The 21040-nt window shown below is 37.0% G+C and overlaps 1 protein-coding gene and 1 non-coding gene across 4 annotated transcripts in view; both read left to right on the top strand.

The window, feature by feature from the left end:
* MEIS1 (Meis homeobox 1) overlaps positions 1-21040 on the top strand; it is a 151975-nt gene that overhangs the window by 47428 nt on the left and 83507 nt on the right. The gene's annotated exons all lie outside the window — the stretch shown is intronic.
* Positions 2680-2843, top strand: LOC126025340 (U1 spliceosomal RNA). The gene has a single exon (XR_007501351.1). It is a non-coding gene; the product is annotated as a U1 spliceosomal RNA (small nuclear RNA).

Raw genomic sequence — 21040 nt, 5'->3', positions numbered from 1 at the left:
TCATTTCATCAGTTTACTGCTCTGAAAATGAGGTGACTTCCCTCTTCACTTGACAGCTGATTGATGAACATTTCCTGAGTATTTGCAGAGTTGATGTTTTGTTTCACAAGCTTTCTTGTTCCTGGATTCCCGATGGAATCTAATTCTGGTGTGCTTTAGCCTTTCCTACTTTTCAGGATGCTAACTTTTCTTTTTTTATGTAGAATCTTCACAATATCTGCCTAAGACATCACAGATTACAGGACTGTTTTTATTTTTTAAAAAAGGATGCCCTTGTGTCTGCTAATATATCTCTTACAATATTTATTTTGTACCAGAATATTAAGGAATGAAGGATTCTTTTCTATACTACAATAGTAGGTACCTAATAAAAACATTATCACCTGGTATTTAGCATGTCTATGTTGAAATTTGCCTTTAAAAATAACAGTTTGCATATTTAGAATTATTGTTATTGTTGTTGTTTATAAATAGCAATTAATCCCCCCATATTGATTTGTGTATGTTTAGAAAGATTACCTTCTTCTTTGATTCTAGAAAATTTTAATGTCCCTGGTTGGAAAGTCAGAGTTGATAAACATTAATTGCACTGCTAAATGATGGAGCAAAAGCTACATAGTAAAAATTAAAAATTTACTTTTAGCATTCAAGAATGTCCCTCAGGATTTTTTCTCTCATAATAAAAGAAGCAGCATAGGTGTACGTTATGTGGTCAGAGGAAAGACTTCCTTAGTAGTCATCGCCCTTAAATTTAATTTTCATATTTTAGTGAAGGCAGTAGGTTTAACATGTCTTACTTTGCAGCTGGAACAAATTCTATTTTTAATCTGTAAGTCGAATATGGCATGGAGCCATGTGCTGTCTGGATCCAAATGCATAACTCCTGTTGATATCAGCGAGTTTTATGATGGACTGAAAGGAACTATGTGGTCTTTCTTCCAAATATCTATTGACTCCTTAGAATTAAACATGCTGAACAAATTCGAGCACTTTTTGAGGTAAAAATGAAGTGTTTTCTGATGTAGAAACCATGCTTGCTTCAAGGAATAATGCAACAGTTCCAAATAGACACACACACATAACCGTAGAATTGGTTTTCAGGCATAGAGAGGCAACTGGGCTCAGGAACCTGGCTGGCATAGTAAAGGATATGGCTGTATTGAACTCTACAAAATTGCCTTTAAATAGAAAAGATAAGAGGAGAAAGCCTTTTATTTGGCAGATACTTGCTCTGAAGAGCGTACACATTATTATTGGTGAATAATTCCAAGCACGATCCCCCTGTTTCTTCCTTTCTCTTATTACCCAGTGGTGGGAATTGTGTGGCAATATTTATTCAGAATAGAATGATGTTTGCATCTATAAATAAGTGTACTCAAATCATAATTGTTATAACCAGATTGTTTGATTACCTGGCAATGGCCTTGTTCTGAGATAGTTTTCAGATCACCTATTCTTCGGGAACATTTGACAGAACTCATGTTTATTACCCAGTTGAATGTCAGTAGCAATTGCCGCTAAAGATAAACAAAAATGCAAGTACTTGTTGACCTTGACTTTTTTTTTCTACAAGATATTGGTCTTGATGGCTCTATTGCTCTTGAGCTGATAAGGCTTATAAACAGTAGTTTAAGGAAAATGTTCTATTCCCATAGGGAAATGCCCTATTTTCTGTGGGAAAAGGGAATAGACATGTATACCCTTTGCCAGATTTGCTTAATTCAATTTTATTTGGGTTGTGGGAAAGGATATAGAGTAAAACTTTTTATGACTTTTGTAGACTCTTGCATTGGTTGTATTAAACTGAGAATTGGTATAGTTAGCAGTATCATAAAATGAATATCATTCTAGAGGAAGCCAGTGAGTTTCTATGATTTATGATATTTGGTAATCGGGTTATGTTTTTAAGCTATTGTATGAATATAATATTGTGCAGATCTTGTGAAGATGGAATAGATTTCATTCCATTTCATTGCTAAAATACTCTTCCAGATTTTAAATAAAACAGTTAAATAAAAATGTAACTGGTAATTCTTCATGAAGAGCCACTGACTGAATTTGTCACTTGGCACATTTTTTGTCACAAATTCTTAGTTTTCAAATTTAAATGAAAAAAAATCTATGAGACATTAAGATCCCCCTCTTTTTTTGGTGAGGCATTTTGCCTTGTAACTTGTTCTATTTTCATTTTAAAAACTCTTTGAGGAGAGGTATGTTGGCTCAATGCCACTGGCTTCAACTTTTGCTTTTAAAATGTTGTTTTGATGCACAGTGTCGTGATGGTTGAATTGATTTCTGTGCATAAACGATGGCCTAGATTCATGCCCTGTGGAAATCCATGGAATTAAGAACTGTAGGTACCAGGAGTGATAAGAAGTAAGCAGATGATTATATATGCATCCAAGATGGGGAGGTGGCTGTTCTTTGAATGGAAATAGGGTCTGTGTAATTTGCAAGTATAAAAGTAAATGTATGCTACTAATACAACTAATAATTTAATGCTAATGTGTGTGAGAATAAGTAAATGCAATTTTAATAATTTCCTACTTGCTGTGCTTTCAAAGAGTTCTGAGCAAAAATGTATTACATTGAACTATTTATTTTGCAACCCAGAATGAAAATCTGTTCATGGTCCTTCTAAGAGTTATGAGTTGTCTCTCTGTATAGAAGTTGTGAGATATACTTACCTGGCAGGGGAGATACCATGATCATGAAGGTGGTTTTCCCAGGGTGAGGTTTATTCATTGCACTCTGGGTGTGCTGACCCCTGCGTTTTCCCCAAACGTGGGAAACTTGACTGCATAATTTGTGGTAGTGGGGGACTGCGTTCGTACTCTTCCCTGTAAAAAAAAAAAAAAAAAAGAAGTTATGAGACAATTTAAGGTTGTAGTATCTGGGCCAGAATTTTTGCAGAGACTTGGAATTTGTGGCTATTGGTTTTAGCCAATAGATATACAAACTACAATTTCACACATGTCCTTTTAAGTAACCACTGGTATTTTTTTGAAGTGACGCTCTATCTATATATGTATATCTATATATATCTATATATGTATATCTATATATATATTTATATGTAGATGTATATGTGCATATTGTATATGTATATATGCACATGTATATACATATACATGCACACATCACATATATACATGCATATAAAGCTTTTGACCTCTTCATCACATATATGCAAACTAAAGTACATATAAAGTTTTGACCTCTTAAAATATATTTTTCAAAGTACAGATTTCCTCTTACAAATATATAAGGCAAATTTCAGACACATTTCATGAGAATTGGTCCTTAAGTTGTTCTAGTTATACCAGATATCACTAAATGACGACTCACACTGACTTAAAAATATAAAACAACAATAACAGAAGAGATGAATCATTTTTCTTCAACCTTCTTTTATTTATTTGTGGATTTCTTTGGAGAACTTGTTTACTGAATTCTGCTTTCCTATGAAACTTTTGTAAAGAACACTGGAAATCTTCATAGTGATAGATGCCACTCCAAATTATTATGATGTCTATTACTGGCTGAATAAAATTAGGAAGATATTATTTCTGATATCGCCCTATGCCCTTCCCTGGAGCAGGACAATTGTTACATAGAATCTTGGTCTGAAAAACAGAAACAAACACTATTTTCAGGATGACTGGTGACTCTGGTTAATGCATTTGAGACTAGCAGAGGCAAGTCTGGGTGTCCCAGGCCGAACCCTGCATCATGAGGGCACCCACAATTCCTCTAGACTGCATGAGGGGGTCTATGGGAAGGGAATGATCTGTATCTCCCTAAGAATCACTGAAAGATGTGGCCAAGGGGCAAATTGTTCCTGCTCTGTCCTGCTGTGAGGAAGGGCTGCCATGTTTATCAGCATTTTTCTGAGTGCCAGTTGCAGTGTGTTCACCTCCCAGGCCACTTTGTGGGAACGCTTTCTTTATGGTGAATGACGTGGCATTTCTTGTCACTTCCTCAAATTCCTTCCTGCTGCCTATCAGCACTGGACTGGACTTATCTGGGTTGAGCTTCAGCCAGCTAGAGCTAATCCAGGTTCCTATTTCAGAGGAATAGAATGACAGCTATGACGCTGCCATTTCTTAGCCTGTGACCTGGGTGCTGGGGGAAGAAACAGGGAGAGAAGAGCTATTGACTTGAATTGTAAGCATGTATCTTGGGTCTCTCGAGTCCCATCCCTCTGGCTTCTCCAGTGGCTAATAATATTTCTTATGTGGAGGTAATTGAAACTTTTTTGGTTTTACTGAAGAAATAAGGGCATGTTCATCTGTTTATGTTCCTTCCTTCCACTGAGGTTGGCTCTGACAGTTTTCAGCCTCTCAGAGGAAGTCTTATGAATTGGGATTATAGGATCAGAAACATGCGGTTCTTCTTTCTGCTCTTCCATTATACAAGAAATATTTCTTAAATACCTACAGCAAGCCATGTACGATGCTGATGATAGGAAGGAAGCATCTTATAACCATAATAAACACATTTTTCATCCTTTATGAAACATATCCACTTTAGTTTGTAAGCCTTCTACCACCAAACAATTTTGGGGGAGACGAAGGTTGGGCCACACCAACTTGGCTCTGTGCTCAGAAATCACTCCTGGCAGGCTCCAGGAACCATATTTGATGCTGGGGATCAAACCTGGGTCAGCCGCGTGTAAGGCAAATGCCCTAGTTGCTGTGCTATCACTGCGGCTCCAGCCACCACTAAACTTTTAAAGCAGGGAAGCTATCTCCCTTTCCGTCTTACTGATGAGAATTGCCTTTGAACCCTGAAAGGTGTAGACAGCAGGATCTGAATCAACCAACTGAAACATCTTTCTTCTCTACCTGGTGGAAAAGTAAACCAACAACTGGTAACTTTTTTGTCCTTTTATTTCTGAAAAGCATCCACCAGTTCTCTTTTGGATTAGAAAGAGGGAGGAAAGAAAATACTGAGGAAGGATCCTTAAAAGAAAATGATGAGTGATGGTGAATTGTTTAGCATGTCTCTTACATTCGTTCATTCATTAAGTATTCTGCTACTAACTCCCAGAAAATAAAGATAAATAAGACAAAAAGCTACTCTCAAGAAATTCACAGTCCCATTTTGTTCTGTCTTGCACATTTGAATTAAGTTTTTTCTGGGAAAGCTTTTCTGGGAAATCTTTTTTACCGTTAGGAGTACCAACTCTTCACAACTCATTTAATTCATGGTTTTTCAATTAATTTCAGGTTTACAGGTCTGTCAGCCTATGATAAGAACTGAAGTAAATTTCCATTGGTCTCTTTTTCATGAGAGAAATGGCTTATGTTTGACTATCAGGAGCAGAACAACAACAAACACATCTGTAAATTGGGAATAGTGATTGAAACTTATGAGTTTGTTGAGAAGGTGAAATATTCTTACCAGTGCCTGGCACAAAATAACTACTATGCATTTGTTAGCTACTCTCATTTTCATCATCACCATATCAGAACAACATCATCATCATTGGCTTATTTTTCTCTAATGAAGAAGACAGACATGGGATAGTATTGGTGATCATTTGTGAGATGTGGTTTGACAAAGAATTGAGAATCAAGTACTATTCCCAAAAGTGCCTTCACTTTATAATAGAATGTTTGTCTGTCCTTTTGTGTCATGACAGAGGGCACAGCATTCTAAACTTGGTGGCCTCCTGAGTTTTTATTCACACAAAACTCCCTTGTATTGTCCATCATTCTCAACAGACCCAAGTCATAAATCTGTCACTTTTACTTTAAAAGACAATGATGAGGAAGTGGGTGATTAAGAAGAGACTTATTAGAGGCTACCTCGATTAGCACAAACTAATAGCACAAGGCTATTAGTTCACAGTATTTCTTCAAAACACTGATTTGGGCTAGAGTCCTTTCTACAACATATGTCTAGAGGTCTAGGAAAAAATAAGATTTTTATTGTGCCAAGGTTTATTTCGAATGGAGTACTTCTTGTCAATGGACAATTTGGATAAAGTTCAGTGTCTTTAGGGGATTAGGGATAATTTCCTCCCAGGAAGGAATAGGGAATGCAATTGCCAACCAACAAAATTTATCCTTGCATCTCTTATCTTTCTTTCATCTCATCATAAAATAGGAATAGAACAGCCAGTAGAGTGCTCGTCTTGCATGCAGCTGATTTAAATTTTATCTCCAGCATCCCATGTGAGCCTCCCCACCAAGCACTGCCATGATTGATTCCTGATTGTAGAGTCAGGAGTAACCCATCAGCATTGTTGGGTAGAACACCAAATCAAATAGAACATTTTATAAAATATTTTGTCTTTAATAAAACTCTCAGGAGTTTCTTGTCAGGGTTTCATGTTATCAGTTAATTTTCAATTAAAAGTAGATAATCCTAAGTATGGCAGATATATTTTACCAACTAGTAAAAAGATCTCAAGGACTAAGTTGGTAGCAATTGTAATTGGCTAAATGAGGCCTCAAATTTTTCATATCCATCAAAAGTGCAGAAGAAAAGGAAATTATGAAGTATCAAAACTAGATTTGCACACAGGCCTTAGTTTCTTGTAAATCAGCCTTCCTTCTTTCACCTACAGTCTTTATTTCAGTGAAGGCACTCATTGCTTATTCATCTTTTTTTTTATATCTCAGTGTTGATGCCCCCCTTTTTTTGGATTTAAGGCCCCATGGTGATGCTGAGGACTTATTCCAGGTAGGCTCAAGAGATGCCTAGTTGCTGTGCTATCACTGCGGCTCCAGCCACCACTAAACTTTTAAAGCAGGGAAGCTATCTCCCTTTCCGTCTTACTGATGAGAATTGCCTTTGAACCCTGAAAGGTGTAGACAGCAGGATCTGAATCAACCAACTGAAACATCTTTCTTCTCTACCTGGTGGAAAAGTAAACCAACAACTGGTAACTTTTTTGTCCTTTTATTTCTGAAAAGACCATATGGGGTGTCAAGGATTGAACCCACGTTGGCCAAATGCAAGAAAATCAATCTACCCATTGTGTTATCTCTCCAGCCCCTTATTGTTTATGTCTCTTTTTCTCATATATATGTATATATGTATATGTCTATATATGTATGTATGTATATATGCATATATAAATATATATGTATATATTTATTGTTTATGTCTCTTCTTCTCATATATATATGTATATGTCTATATATGTCTATATGTATATATAAATATATGTGTGTGTATATATATATATATATACTGTCAACTCTTAAAATGGGATTTTTAGAGGTTGGAGACATAGGACAGGAGGTAAGCCTTTTGTTCTTGAATGTAACTAATTCATATGTACCACATCTGTTTTCCTCAGCACCAGTAGTGACCCTGAGCACAGAACCACTAATAATTTCTGGGGTTAACAAACATGACTCCAAGAATGGTCCCAATAGTAAGAGTTAAGTGTATTACTTATTTTGAAAACTTTGAATGTCTCTTTTATTTTATTTTATTTTATTCTCTTTTATTTTACTCTTAATTTTTTTTTTGGCATTGAAACAAGCCCATCCCTTAACATGATAGTGAGGGTAATTTCCTAACAGCCAATCATGAACATCAGTTACTTTTAAAGATAAGTTCTCTTTTATTAATAAATAATTTAATTGAATTACTGTTAAATACACAGTTACAAAGTTTTTCATGATTGAGTTTCAGTCATACAATGTCCAATCCCTTCAGCAGTATACATTTCCTGTCATCAATGTCCTCAGTTCCCCTCCTGACCCACCTCCCCTGTCCACCTCTTGTGGCAAACATTTTTCTTCTCAAAGAGAGAATTTTTTTTTTTTTTATTTTTGAGTCACACGAGCCGGTGTTTGGGGTTACTCCTGGCTCTGTGCTCAGAAATTGCTCCTGGCAGGCATGGGAGACCATATGGGATTCCAGAATTTGAACCACCACCATCTGTCATGGATTGGCTGCATGCAAAGCAAATGCCCTACCACTGTGCTATCTCTCTGGTCCCCGAGATAAATTTCTTGTTTGGTTGGTTTTGTTTTTTGGGTCACACCTGGCATCACTCAGAAGTTACTCCTGGCTCTATGCTCAGAAATCGCTCCTGGCAGGCTCAGGGGACTAATATGGGATGCCCGGATTTGAACCTCTGACCTTCTGCATAAAAGGCAAACACCTTACCTTCATGCTATCTCTCCGGCCCCGAGATAAATTTCTTATATATATGATGATTATTTTGTGGCACAATACAGTGATAATGTTCAGAAAGCCTAACTCCAAAGGCATAGAAAATGAAAATAATACAGCACAATATATGGTGGATATTTTATTAATGTTTCCTTTTTACATATTACTTGGAAACAAATTCTCACTTCATTATACTATTTTCATACATGCAGGAAAATAGAATACTATTAACTATTCCAACAGTTAACATATTGCCATATTTGTTTTGCTTATATACATAGATACATGATATAAGTATATATTACTATGTATTAGTCAGCAAAAAAAAAAAACCTTTAAGAATCCATATAATGATAGCACAGCGGTGTTTGCCTTGCAAGCATCCGATCCAGGACCAAAGGTGGTTGGTTCGAATCCCGGTGTCCCATATGGTCCCCCATGCCTGCCAGGAGCTATTTCTGAGCAGGCAGCCAGGAGTAACCCCTGAGCACCGCCAGGTGTGACCCAAAAACCAAAAACCAAAAAAAAAAAAAAAAAAAAGAATCAATATAATTTAGGAGGTATTAGATAAATTAACAATACATATATCCCCCCTTCATCAAAATGAGCCACTTATTTGTTATCTTGGACACAAATGCTACGACATCAGAGAACATAGTTGTATTTGAATTGATGTCAGAATCAGCCCTGTTTTAAAGATTTGTTACCATGTACTTCATGGTGAAAATGTTCATTTTTTTTTTACCTTCCTTTTTTTTTTTTTTTTGCTATTTTGCTTTTAGGTTATACACTCGTCCAAGCTCAGGATTTACTCCTGGCTCTGCACTCAGATCACTCCTTGGTGGGGGTCAGGGGACCATATAGGATATTCAGAATCAAAATATGAGTCATCTGTGTGGTGGCCACATGCACAGCAAGCACCCTACCCTTTGTACTATCTTTCCAGTTCCCCATTTTTTTTATATGATACTATATGGCAAACTGGTAAGACCACTGTCTTTAGAGAGTAAGTTCTCAGACAACAATCCTCTTGGGACAACTGACAAGTTGTGTGCTCTGGCTGAACCTAATATCAAAGAATGAGAAAACTTTTGTAAAAAATAAAAATTGGGTTGGATCATTGAAATATTTTCCTTTGGTTCTGGAGTATGTAAATTTTAAGAAACAAGTTGAGACTTCCCACAAGTCTAGATAGAATTAAGAGCTTTCAATAAGCATTACATAGAAAGATGATACTTTGCAGGTCTACAAATTCTACCTACTTTCATGATCTGTTCTGAATCTAGAGCTTAACATTGGTAAAAGCAGTACAAAAATACAGACTCCTCAATTTTCAGGACTCCTAAGTCACAGATTTGATAACTTTCCATACAAATGTTAAAGTCGAAGTACATATCCAGCTTTTACAAAATTTTATTTGATGGAACCAAAGTGATGGGTAAGCCATTTACCTTGCCAGCGACCTGAATTCAGTCCCCAGCAACCTTATGGTTGACTAAGTCCAACTAGATGTGATCCCTGAACATAAAGTCAGGAGTGATACCTGAGAAAGACCGAGAGAGCTGAGTGTGGCTTTCAGACAGAAATATACAAATAAGATTAAATTGAATATAAAATTACTTTATTTTATTATATTAATGCTTTTCTTACAGTAACAATTAGTTTGCATCATTGTAAATGTTTCAGGGACGCCTTTTATAACTTTGAAAGAAGTTATCACATCATATCTGACATGAAAATGGTCTTCCACAAGACAGTCTATGGGGCAACATTCTTTTCTCGACTCTGGCCCCTCCTTTTCAGATAACTTCAGTTCATTATCCCAAAACTAAATGGAATTGGTTTTGTCTATTCTTTTGCTTTGTAAAACCACTATTGTTAGTACTGAAATTTCAAAAAACTAAACAAAAGAAAAGAAACCTTACCTATTTAAATATTTGTATTCTGTTTTTGTGTGTTTCAGAAATGAAAGGGCCAAGAGTAACTGGGATAGGAATATAAATATTCCAGATGAAATATTTTTCTAGTAGATAGCATATGAGATTGCCATACAAGGTTTAGAGAAGTTGTTTTCTTTCTTTTGACAAGATGTATACTTCTGAAAATAGTATAAGATTAGGTCAAAGAGGCAACACACTTTTAAGAAATTGTCTTTTGGGGGTCAGAGAAAGAGTATGGAGGTAGGGTGTTTTCCTTGCATGCAGAAGGATGGTGGTTTGAATCCTGGCATCACATATGGTCCTCTGAGCTTGCCAGGAGCGATTTTTGAGCCTGGACTCAGGTGTGACTCCTGAGCATTGCCAGGTGTGACCCAAAAACCAAAAAAAAAAAAAATTGTCTTTTTCTCCTCTTAAGGAGAAAATATTTTTAATCTATTGATACAAATCAGCTGACAATATCAGCAAAATTCTGTTGTCTTGTATTTAATCTATTGATAACAAGCAAACTATATGTCCCAGCAAACAAAGGCCATAAAAACTCCATTCTAATATTGGTTCATAAAATTTCTGGCAAAATCTTGTAGCATAACATCTGCCTTACTAAATGACATTAAAAGTGGGGAAAGTTTAGGAGAGTGTTCCTATTAATATTTCTTTTCTGCCAGTATTGAGGTCCTAAAGTTCACTCCTGCAAAAGTTCTTTGTTTTTTAACTATTTGATGAGAAGATTACAGCGTCTAAGTCAGTTAAAAGGATGCATTATTTGAACCGCTTCCATTGTTTTTAAAATCATTGTTTGTGTTATAATCCTTTCAAAGAGCTAGCCAGTAGCTGCTTTCCTGTTTAAAGAGTAAAAGCTCATTTCATTGGCTGATCACCTTATTCAATCCTCTAAAAGTGCATACTTACTTCTTAGCTACAGTGCAATTTTAGCATCAAGACCATCTTACTAAGTAAAACTGAATAAGCTTAACAAGTTGAAAATGTCTCCCTTGTCTAAGGGTCTAAGGAGGTAGTTGTGTCTTGCTTTTGTAAATATATATGTATATATACATATATATAATGTATACATAGATGTATATGTATATATACACTTGGTACATTTAGACTCTGTAAACATTTGAATTACTTTGTAGTTGGGACACTATATAATTTACAGGAAGCATATTAAGGAATATTTTCCAGGCTGATTCCTAATATAGCTGGTTTACTTTTTTTTTTTTTTTTGGTTTTTGGGCCACACCCGGTGACGCTCAGGGGTTACTCCTGGCTATATGCGCTCAGAAGTCGCTCCTGGCTTGGGGGACCATATGGGACACCGAGGGATCGAACCACGGTCCGTCCTAGGCTAGCGCAGGCAAGGCAGGCACCTTACCTCTAGCGCCACCGCCCGGCCCCAGCTGGTTTACTTTTTATGTTGGTATAACTTTGGGGTTTTATTGCATTATAATGTATCTGTGATTGTTAATATAAGCCTTCTACCAATTGGCTTAAATATTGAAAGCTAGCAGGATGTGGAACGAGCATGGCATTGTGAAGAATATCATCCTGGTCTGAATCAAGTGTAGAGTGCTGCAGAAGCATTGTGCTAATTTTAGCTTACAAAGAGGATGAAGATAAACTGCCTACTGCTAGTTTGCCATATGCTATCCTAGTGATAATATTCAAGTGCAAAATATTCCATAGAGAGTCTTATTGTTTCAGTAAGAGAAGCTTGGATAAGAGTTAAGCAAATTTCTGCTCAGTAAGTTTATAAGAAATAATGAAGTAAAACAATTCTCAAATGCAGGTAGATGCAATCTGCTAAATTTATTTTGGCTTTATTGACTTTCATGGGAGTTGACAGAATTAGTTTTGGTTTCTATTTGATCCAATTTTATCTATTTTTCACATGTAAATCTTAAAAATCAATCTGAATAAATAGTGATCTCTTTCAGAGAGGCAAAAATATAGTTTGGGTTGCATGAAACTGCTTAAAAGACAGCATCCCTAGAAGTTCAATAAAGAAATAAAGCAATCTGTTCAAGTGGTTTTAAAATAACACTTTAAAAGTCCTTTTTAAAAATGAAAACGTCACAATCCATTACATTTCCATATTTGGTAAATTTGGCGCCTATCGTTTCACAGGAGAGTGACCTATTTATTTATCACTGAGACCACTTCACAGTGAAGGGATTGTTAGTTCTTGCAAAACTGAGAAAAATCCAATGTGCATAGTGCATTTCCAGCTAGAAACAGACTGGGTAGCTGAATTTGGAGTGTGAGTTGGCTGGAAGCTTTGTGTTAACAACTGGTGAAAAGCTTGACCTTTGTATGACCTAGGTCAAAAACCCCCCAACTCAAGAGCACTCTTTTGACATGGATACCTGTTTGGGGAAGGAACCAAAGGAACAGAACGGAGATAAAATTATGTTGTGGATTTACAAACTTACTTTTAAAAAAAAACAATAGTCTAGTTTTCTAGATTTTGTGGGGTATAGTGTCCTCCTTGGACTTAGAAAGTACCACAAATCTGTTTAGGAGTATAGGACAAGAATGATAGTGAAGCCTCTTTAAGCAATGCATCGTTGTTTTTTCTCCCCCACCCCTTCCAAATGCAATATGATATCTGGGTTGTGATTCACAGAGTTGAATGAATGGGCTGAGCTCCACTGATGAAAACATTTGATAATGTGGAAAATAAAGCCTTGGCAAAGAGGAGATGGCAAGACTTCCATTGTTTGTCTCCACACTTTGTTTTTATAGGGGTTCTCACAGGAACAAATAAATTGGAGTAAATAAAAGCAAAATAGCACTGTTAGTCCATATCGTGGCCTCACACATGCTCACAAGTCAACTTTGGCAGGAAACTAGCTAGGGACTGTTCCCTTCCATTTGCTTTGCATCTTTATCTCTCAGCTTCATTGTTTGCCACTGAGTGCTTAAACCTCAACTTCCCAAGTAAAAGTTTCCTGTTGCTTGCTTTTGCTTTTAAATATAGTTTTGTTACAACACATCCCCCATCCCCTAGTGGAGGTATGCATTTAGGAAGCCAACTGATTAAAAAAAAAAAAAAAGGAATAAAGTCTATCTGGTCCATTGTGGTTCTCAAACTTTAGGGCTCATGCGCACTTGACTGGTTACCCTTGCTTGATTCAATAATAGATCCTCTTAGGTACTCAACTCTAGGAACCATTGTCTTGCCTTCACATGAGGTCAAAAAGTGAGGCAAAACAATGAACACGCTGAGTGCTTCTCACATCTGTGCCCTTGCTGTGTTTGATTTCACTTAGTTTTAACTTTTAAGCATTGTTTGTGGCTGGGATTTTCTGCTCTTTCAATTGTGGGTTCAAGGAGAACACATCCTTTATTAATTGTGCTCCTGCTTCAAGATCCTTTAATGTCAGTATATCTGAAAAATTGTAGCCATTCCTATGGAAAATGTGGTTCTTATTCTACCTTAATGGATGGGGTTACTCTGATACTTCCTGTAATTTTGGAGGAAAGTGCAGCAGTTTTCTCAGGCCTTGGATATAAACAACATTGTTTATGCTGCTTCCACTCTTCTAGTCCTCTGTTTGTGCAGGCCCTAACACAAGTGGGTCTGTTTTGCATTTAAAAAATTAGTGTATGTTTTCAGAATCAATCTATCAAGTTAAGCCAAGAAATGTCATAAGAATGCATGCTTGGGGGGGAGGTTACCAAATTCTTGCTTTTAAAACTTCCTTGACAGCCATTTATAGCTCTGGCTCCTGATCACGTGGTGTGCCAAGCTTGATGCACACCTTTCATTGCAGTGCAATGGCAGCCAATGATTTGGGCCTTTTGCCCTTGCTTTTTGCTGTGGCAGAAAGTTATTAAAAATGTCAGATGACCCTTTCTCCCAGAGAACTTTCATGGTGCCAGAAAGTGAATAGTGTGAAAGAATAGTATACTAAAGATATTTAAGAAGCAAGTCACTCTTTTCATTAACTAGTAGTACAATGAATTATCATCTAAGGGAAAAATAGTTCATTAAAGAGAGAAGTCTGACAAGAGTGAACATTCACCTTCTAACTCACATGTGTGTATGTAATGGAGGAAGGCCAAGTGGAGAGCATCGGGGGGCAGGAGGGACACTTTCTTTCATGTATACTAAAGAACCTTCCTCAGTACACACCCATTCCTACAAGAACAGAGGCAGCTCACTTGCCAGGCAGCTGTAAACCTTTCAGTCTGTGTGAACTGTCACTGCTCCTGTTGTCACAGCTCCACGTATTCTGCAGAACAGAGCCATAAAATAGAATATGCCTGCAAGGTTGTTTCAGTCCCTGAGTACAGGATGTACACAGATTGCCTTGGTAGTTTGTTAAAGTGGAACTCTGAGTGGAGTGTTGAATTCTTAACCTAGCTCTCTTTAATACATTCAACACTGCAAGAATGTTGGTCAATAACTCTTAACACTTTTCCTACTCTGTTTTGGAGAAACAGATTCCAAGGCACTAAACTAAGAAAATCGCTACTGTCATCCGGCTGGGGCCAGCAGGAGAAACATATCGGGGAATGCAGACACATTCTTTTAAGCAGGTTTTCAAGCTGGATTCCAAGCTGAACATTTTTTTTTATCAGCTTGTTTCAGGGGATCCCTAGAGCAGAGATCCCCTGAGAAAACGTGGTTTCTAGTGCAGATCTGACTTTTCCTGTCTGACAGTTGGCAGGAATTCCTTCTCGGTGCTAGTGAACATTAAAGATACTCAATGGCTATTGGTCAATTGCAATATCACTTGTAAAAGCTGCTTCTGTTCTGTTCATGAGACTGTAATTTGTTTCATGGTTTTAATGAGAAGTGCTTTGTATTGGTTAAGTTATTGAGCACATTTTACAGCCTGATTTTTGGATGTTATATCATAGATTTCCGTGAAGTTCATCTGCATAATGAGGACTTGGGGAATGATATTCCAGGAAGACAGGCTTTTCATGGCAGAGACTTCTATTACACAAACAAATATATGACTTTTTTTTTTTTTTTGGGTCACACCCGACAGTGCTCAGGGGTTACTCCTGGCACTACGCTCATAAATCGCTCCTGGCAGGCTCAGGGGACCATATGAGATACCAGGATTCGAACCACCATCCTTCTGCATGCAAGGCAAACTGCCCTACCTCCATGTTATCTCCAGCTCCCTAACATTTGGTATTAAAAACCTAAATTCTTTAAGTCTAGTTTGTCTGAGACTATCTGTTACTACCTCAAGGAAGCTGGAGTTAGCAAAATTACTGTTCCATAAGCTGATTCTGAAGCCTAAATTGAGATGAATCTGCAGTTTAAGCTTCAACTCTTCTTTCTTGACACTATTTCAATGGTATTGTTGTTAGCATTTGGATAAAAATGCATAATAAATTCTATTATAATTCATCCTTTCCCAGTTAAAATAGGGCTCTGCTGTCTTCCTAACTGTAATATTTGAACATCATTTTATAGTTATGTTAGACCTGAATCACTTTAAAGACTAAATTGAAGCCTCATTCATACTGTTTTTGCAGTGCTTTTTAATTCCATTTAAATGGATTTCCCTTTTATACTATATCTTAAAAATTGTCTTTTCTTCTGACATATTAACAATAATAAATTAAGTTGAAAAGTTATCCTTAGTTTATCCCTACACTTGTTAAAATAATTAAATAGAATATTCACTTGTAATCTTTACTTTTGTTGACTGGAGATGAGCAGAAACAAAATTATTTCCAATTATTTAAAAACATTTTTACTTCCATCGCAGGGACTTGTATAGTCCACTGTCATGCTCTTTCTTTATGGGGGGGGGTGAGTGTTGGGCCATATCCAGCAGTTCTCAGGGGTTACTCCAAGATCTATGCTCAGAAATTGCTCCTGGCAGGCTTGGGGGACCATATAGGAGACTGAGGATCAAACTGGGTCCATCCTGGATCAGCCACATGCAAGGCAAATGCCCTATCACTTTGCTATCATTCCAGCCCCTGTCATGATTTTTTTAATGTGCTTTCTAAGGAAGATAACTGGCTAAAAACACTGATGTTCTTTATTCAATGTAAAATGATCATTTAACTTCTATGCTGAGAGGCTCATACATCACTTAGACCTATTTAAGGAGAAAGGAGAAGAGAGGAGGAGAGGGAAAGAAGGAGTAAAGAAGGGAGAGAGAGGAAAGGCAAGGAGGATGGAGGGAGAGTAGGAGACACATACAAACTTACCTGTTTGTATTTTATTTGGTGGCAATTTTAATAGATTCAGACTAAGGCTAGTGAATACTTTAACCATTCTCATAGTTTCCTGTGAAAGTAATGTTTTCTTTGGTGGTGGTTTTATTTGATGTATAGAAATAGAGTTTTAACCAGAGTAGTGAGGATCACATTTTATTAATTCATATGCTTATCTTTTAAGCCAGTTGGACCAGTAAGTTGTTCCATATATAAAAGAGAAATGAAGATTTAACTTTTAAAATAATGCTCAAATTTTTGTAGGATTATCCTAATAATAAGTTCATTGTACTCAATATGTCTGGAGAAAGTAGAACCAACTTGGGGCAAGCATTTCAAGGTGTGTGTGTGTGTGTGTGTGTGTGTGTGTGTGTGTGTGTGTGTGTGTTTGTAGTAAAATAAAATATTGAGATAATAGTGACCAGGTCTTCTGGTTCCACATGAGCTCTAAATATGCATAGATTATTCTTTCATTCTGCCACTTATTCAACAAACATTGATTACCTACTATTGCTTGCCTCAAGGGTATGCAGAGGTGAATATAACCCACTTTCTTTATTATTTTTATAACCCACTTTTAAGATGCTTATATTCTGGTATGGAATTCTAGTAATGTGGTATGGAAAATGAGCATGGAGGTATGACATAATGCTAGTTATTCTTCACATATGGTAAATGTACTCATCCTTTTTCCAGGAGGAGGCTCACATTTGTCCTTAAAAGAAGAACATGTTTTTTTAGTGTTTTACATTTTCCTGGTAGTTATAAACATGTATCACGTTTTTATAATATTCTTTTGAATGACCTACTTCCTTCTTAGCACCAGCCCTAGACCCTTGTGATTGGATGAAGGAAATTTGGTAGAATTGAATTGCCTCACAAAAGTTACAGATAGTGGTGGTTTGACTGGAATCAGAGTCCCAGGCTTAGACCTAAAGGTCATTTATGTATGTACATATGTTTAGATATTTAGAAAAATGAGAAATAGTGGCTTGATGTTATGAAATCATAGTTAGAACATCTAGAAGTGTTCTTCTGATTCACTTCTAAGCTTACGATGATCTGGGGCACAGAGAGGTAGCACAAGCAATAGGACATTTGCCTTGCACAAGCTAACCTAGGACGGACTGCAGTTCAATCCCCTGGCATCCCACATGATCCCCCAAGCCAGGAACAATTTCTGAGCACATAGCCAGGAGTAACCCCACACCGGGTGTGGCCCAGAAACCAAAAAAAAAAAAAAAAAGTAAGAAGACCTAGTAAGACTGGCCCACATTTTGAGAATCTAGTCTAACTTTAAAACATTCAATTTCCTAATTAAAAAGTAAGGAAAATAAGCACATGTAGTACAGTTTCAATTTACCTGATCACTGAGGTCAGCTTTCATAGTTTTATTTCCATCCTTTCTTCAATATTAAGATGGTCAAACTAGTCACATTACATGCCTTGAAAAATTTAGACATCTTTTATGGAGATCATCTTACCATATTTTAAGATTTATATAAATGTATGTGCATAATATATATTATATATGCATGTATAATGTGATTGTTAATGTATATGAAATGTATATGTGTAGGCACAATTATATTTAAAATTTTCCATTTCCTTTTTTGTTGTTAACGTTATTATGGTAATGAATGGGGATTTCACAGTATGCATCTCTATGCATGTGCTCCCACATTTGTGGTGTTTTTCTAAGGATAGCACATTAGTTGTGGTGCTTGCATACATTTGATTGTGATACACAGGAGGTCACTTACTTTTGTGTGAACCTGGAGGCTTCCAAGCCTCTGGGACCACACTTAGTAGATGTTGACAGTGCTATATATTGAAGTCAAGGCCTCACCTTTGCAGAACAGTATAATTTACCACTAAGGGAAACTCCTAGGCCCCAAGTTATACCTTTTCTCAGAAGCCTGATCCTATTTCCAAGAGCATAGAAACAAGCTTTGGCCCTGCCATTTAAACTTCCAGTCCAAACCAATTTCTGTCAATCCTCATTTTTTTCCTTTAGTTGTCTCTATTGCTATTGGAGCTATTTTCCAGTTTGGGTGTCAAATGAAAAGAATATAGGGAATGTTCTAACTTAGGAACTGAGCACGAATCTTATAGACTCTGAACTACTAGGTTGAAAGAGGAGGCCAGAGCAAGCAGGGCTGAAGCATCTCCATTATTAAGAGCAATGAGAGTTTGGAGAACCTAGTCTGGGTATGGGAGCTGGCCTGTGTGCAAGGCAGCTGGGTGGTCCAAGATAGAGTATCCAAAGGGTGTAACAAGTTCAGGCTTGGCATTTTAGTTTACCCAGTCTGAGAGTTGAGGCCAACAATAGGGAATTCTAGGCTTTAGGCCAACTCAGAAGTCAGGCAGGACTGGGATTGGCATCCTGAGGTCTGTTTTCTAGGGAGAAGATCCTCTCCAGCTGGCAGTTGATAGGAGCAGTATTCAACCCTGGGGAAAAAAATATACTGGCATGGACTCCGCAAGGGGAACTGAAGAGAGACTCTCAGATGACTTGTCATTTGGATGAAGACTAGGCCCAGAAGAGAACCAAGAGTGGAGTAGGGAATTTAAGAGACAGATTCTTGTCATAGTCTGGTATCTGTAGAAGACGGCTGTAAGCAAGTTGTTTTGTGCCCAATGTTACATCTGCTTGTGGAGCTCAAACTAGGAGAGCCTCATGTACTTAAGGCAGCTTTAACTGTCTTTGTAGGATAGTGTCAGAAACTGAGGTCAACCTTGGTCCCAGGTAGTTTTAGGTAAAGCTGCAGGAACTCAGAAAAAGGCTGCCATAGGTTAGAGATGACATGGTACATGGTGCTAAAAATGATAAAGCTATGAAACTTCCCTTTGTGAGTGAAGCCATCTGTGGATGAGAATAATTCCATAATGCTATTTCCATCTTGCACCTAGTGAGTTTTACTAAAAACTGCTCTCGTGTGTGTGTGTGTGTGTGTGTGTGTGTGTGTGTGTGTGTGTGTGTATAACAGTGGGGAGAGGCAGTTTAACTGTCCTTTGCTTGGTGATGTTTTAAGAGGCAGTCTTGTTCCTATTTTTGCAGTCCTCCAGTAAAGAGAATTTCCTTCTGATAAATACAAAGATGAAAAATAAACTCTGATATGCATACATTGGACATGTGTGCATCCAAACATTTTCTTTCTCACTCATCTTTTTTTTGCATATCCTGGTCTGGCCTATTTAGGGTGAACTTCTGAATTTTATAGGGGTCACTTAGTCTCTGAAATTCCTTACTTCAGATTATTGATGTAGAGAGATATGGGAAAACCACTTATATATATTTATGTATAAATAAAAATATACATAAATTTGTATTTATATATAAAATAGTTCAGAAAGGTTTGTGTACTTCTTTGTATCCCTGTTATTTAACAGGTGATTTGCTCTGAGACTCCAAGAGCAAGAGGGTCTTCAAGAGGGTCATGCTCTTGCATTTCCAGAACTCTCTGTCTTCTGCTGAGTGTCACACTTCTACCCTGAAGTGTTTTTTTTATAAACTGTTCTCTCATTTAATTTTTGAGAGCATTTTGAAAAATGCTCTCTTTTGCATTATTTTGTTTTTATTTCAACCAAACTTGGAACTGGCATCCTCCCAGTTTTTGTAGTTCCGCTGGGTTCATAAACACTTGGTTTTTGTTTTCTTCCTTGTACAGTTCTGAGATAGTTTTCAGATGTAACATTTTATAGTTTTTTTTTGGACTAAGGCATACTGATGTGCCCTGAGAACTTGTCACTGGACCTCTTCTTTCTTTGACTTCCGTGAAATGGGATGATTTGGAATCATTTATAAAGCCCAGAATGCGTGAGAATTTATGTTGGCTCTTCACAGAAACAGAAATCAAAAAAGTCCCTGTTCTCATTCCAGAATGTATTTTTAGAGACCAAAGAAATGCAACATCTAATCAAAGGGGGTTACATTAGAAGAGTCCTTCTGAAGTGGTTAGATATTAAGCCTCCGTCAGATCCAGATTCAGATCTATCAATATCTTCACCTGTAAATCAGGCAACTGATTTACATATCTGGCTATAGCAGGATGATGAGATAATTAACAAGATTTTTTATTACCCCAAGATTTTTTTTAAATATGGAGACATTTACTTTTAAGTCATGATACAAAATTAAGCTTTAACTTTTAATGTTATTGCAAGGATGAAATTACTAAAGAGGCATGTTAAGTGTATTTTATATAAATAGTAAATATTCAATAAATATTAGGTTTGGTGGCCCAGAGCAATAGTAGAACAGTTTAAGGTGCTTACCCTGAATGATTTGATCCCTGGTACCACCTCTTGGGTTTGATCCCTGGTACTATCAGGAGTGATCCTTGAGCACAGAACCAAGAATAAGATCTGAGTACTACCATGTGTGGCTCCAAAACAACACAAACAAATGTTAGTGTTTGTTATTATTAATATTCTAACCATCTAGAGGAGATGCACTATCATTGAAAATTGGTCCCTTTTGTGTTGTAGTACAGGCCACACACTTTTCCTAGACTTGGAAGTTACATGTTACGTTCTTAAATGATAGTTTTTTCACATTGGTTAAATCAAAACAATCCCTTTGCTGTTGAAAACTATCATGTAAATATTATTTAGTGGTGTTCCGAAACATGCTTGCTTGTTTTGTTTGTCCATGCTTAAGGCGAGGAACTGACCTGCCTTTCCCCCATCCTTGTCCAGGGCCAGCAGCAGGTTTTCTGTGTGTGGTACAGAAATATGTGGCACTATATACTCACAAATGA

Source organism: Suncus etruscus, chromosome 12, assembly GCF_024139225.1.
Source record: "Suncus etruscus isolate mSunEtr1 chromosome 12, mSunEtr1.pri.cur, whole genome shotgun sequence".
Classification (NCBI taxonomy): domain Eukaryota; kingdom Metazoa; phylum Chordata; class Mammalia; order Eulipotyphla; family Soricidae; genus Suncus; species Suncus etruscus.
Note: the sequence above shows the minus strand (reverse complement) of the source record. Positions and strands in the feature narration are given on the sequence as shown.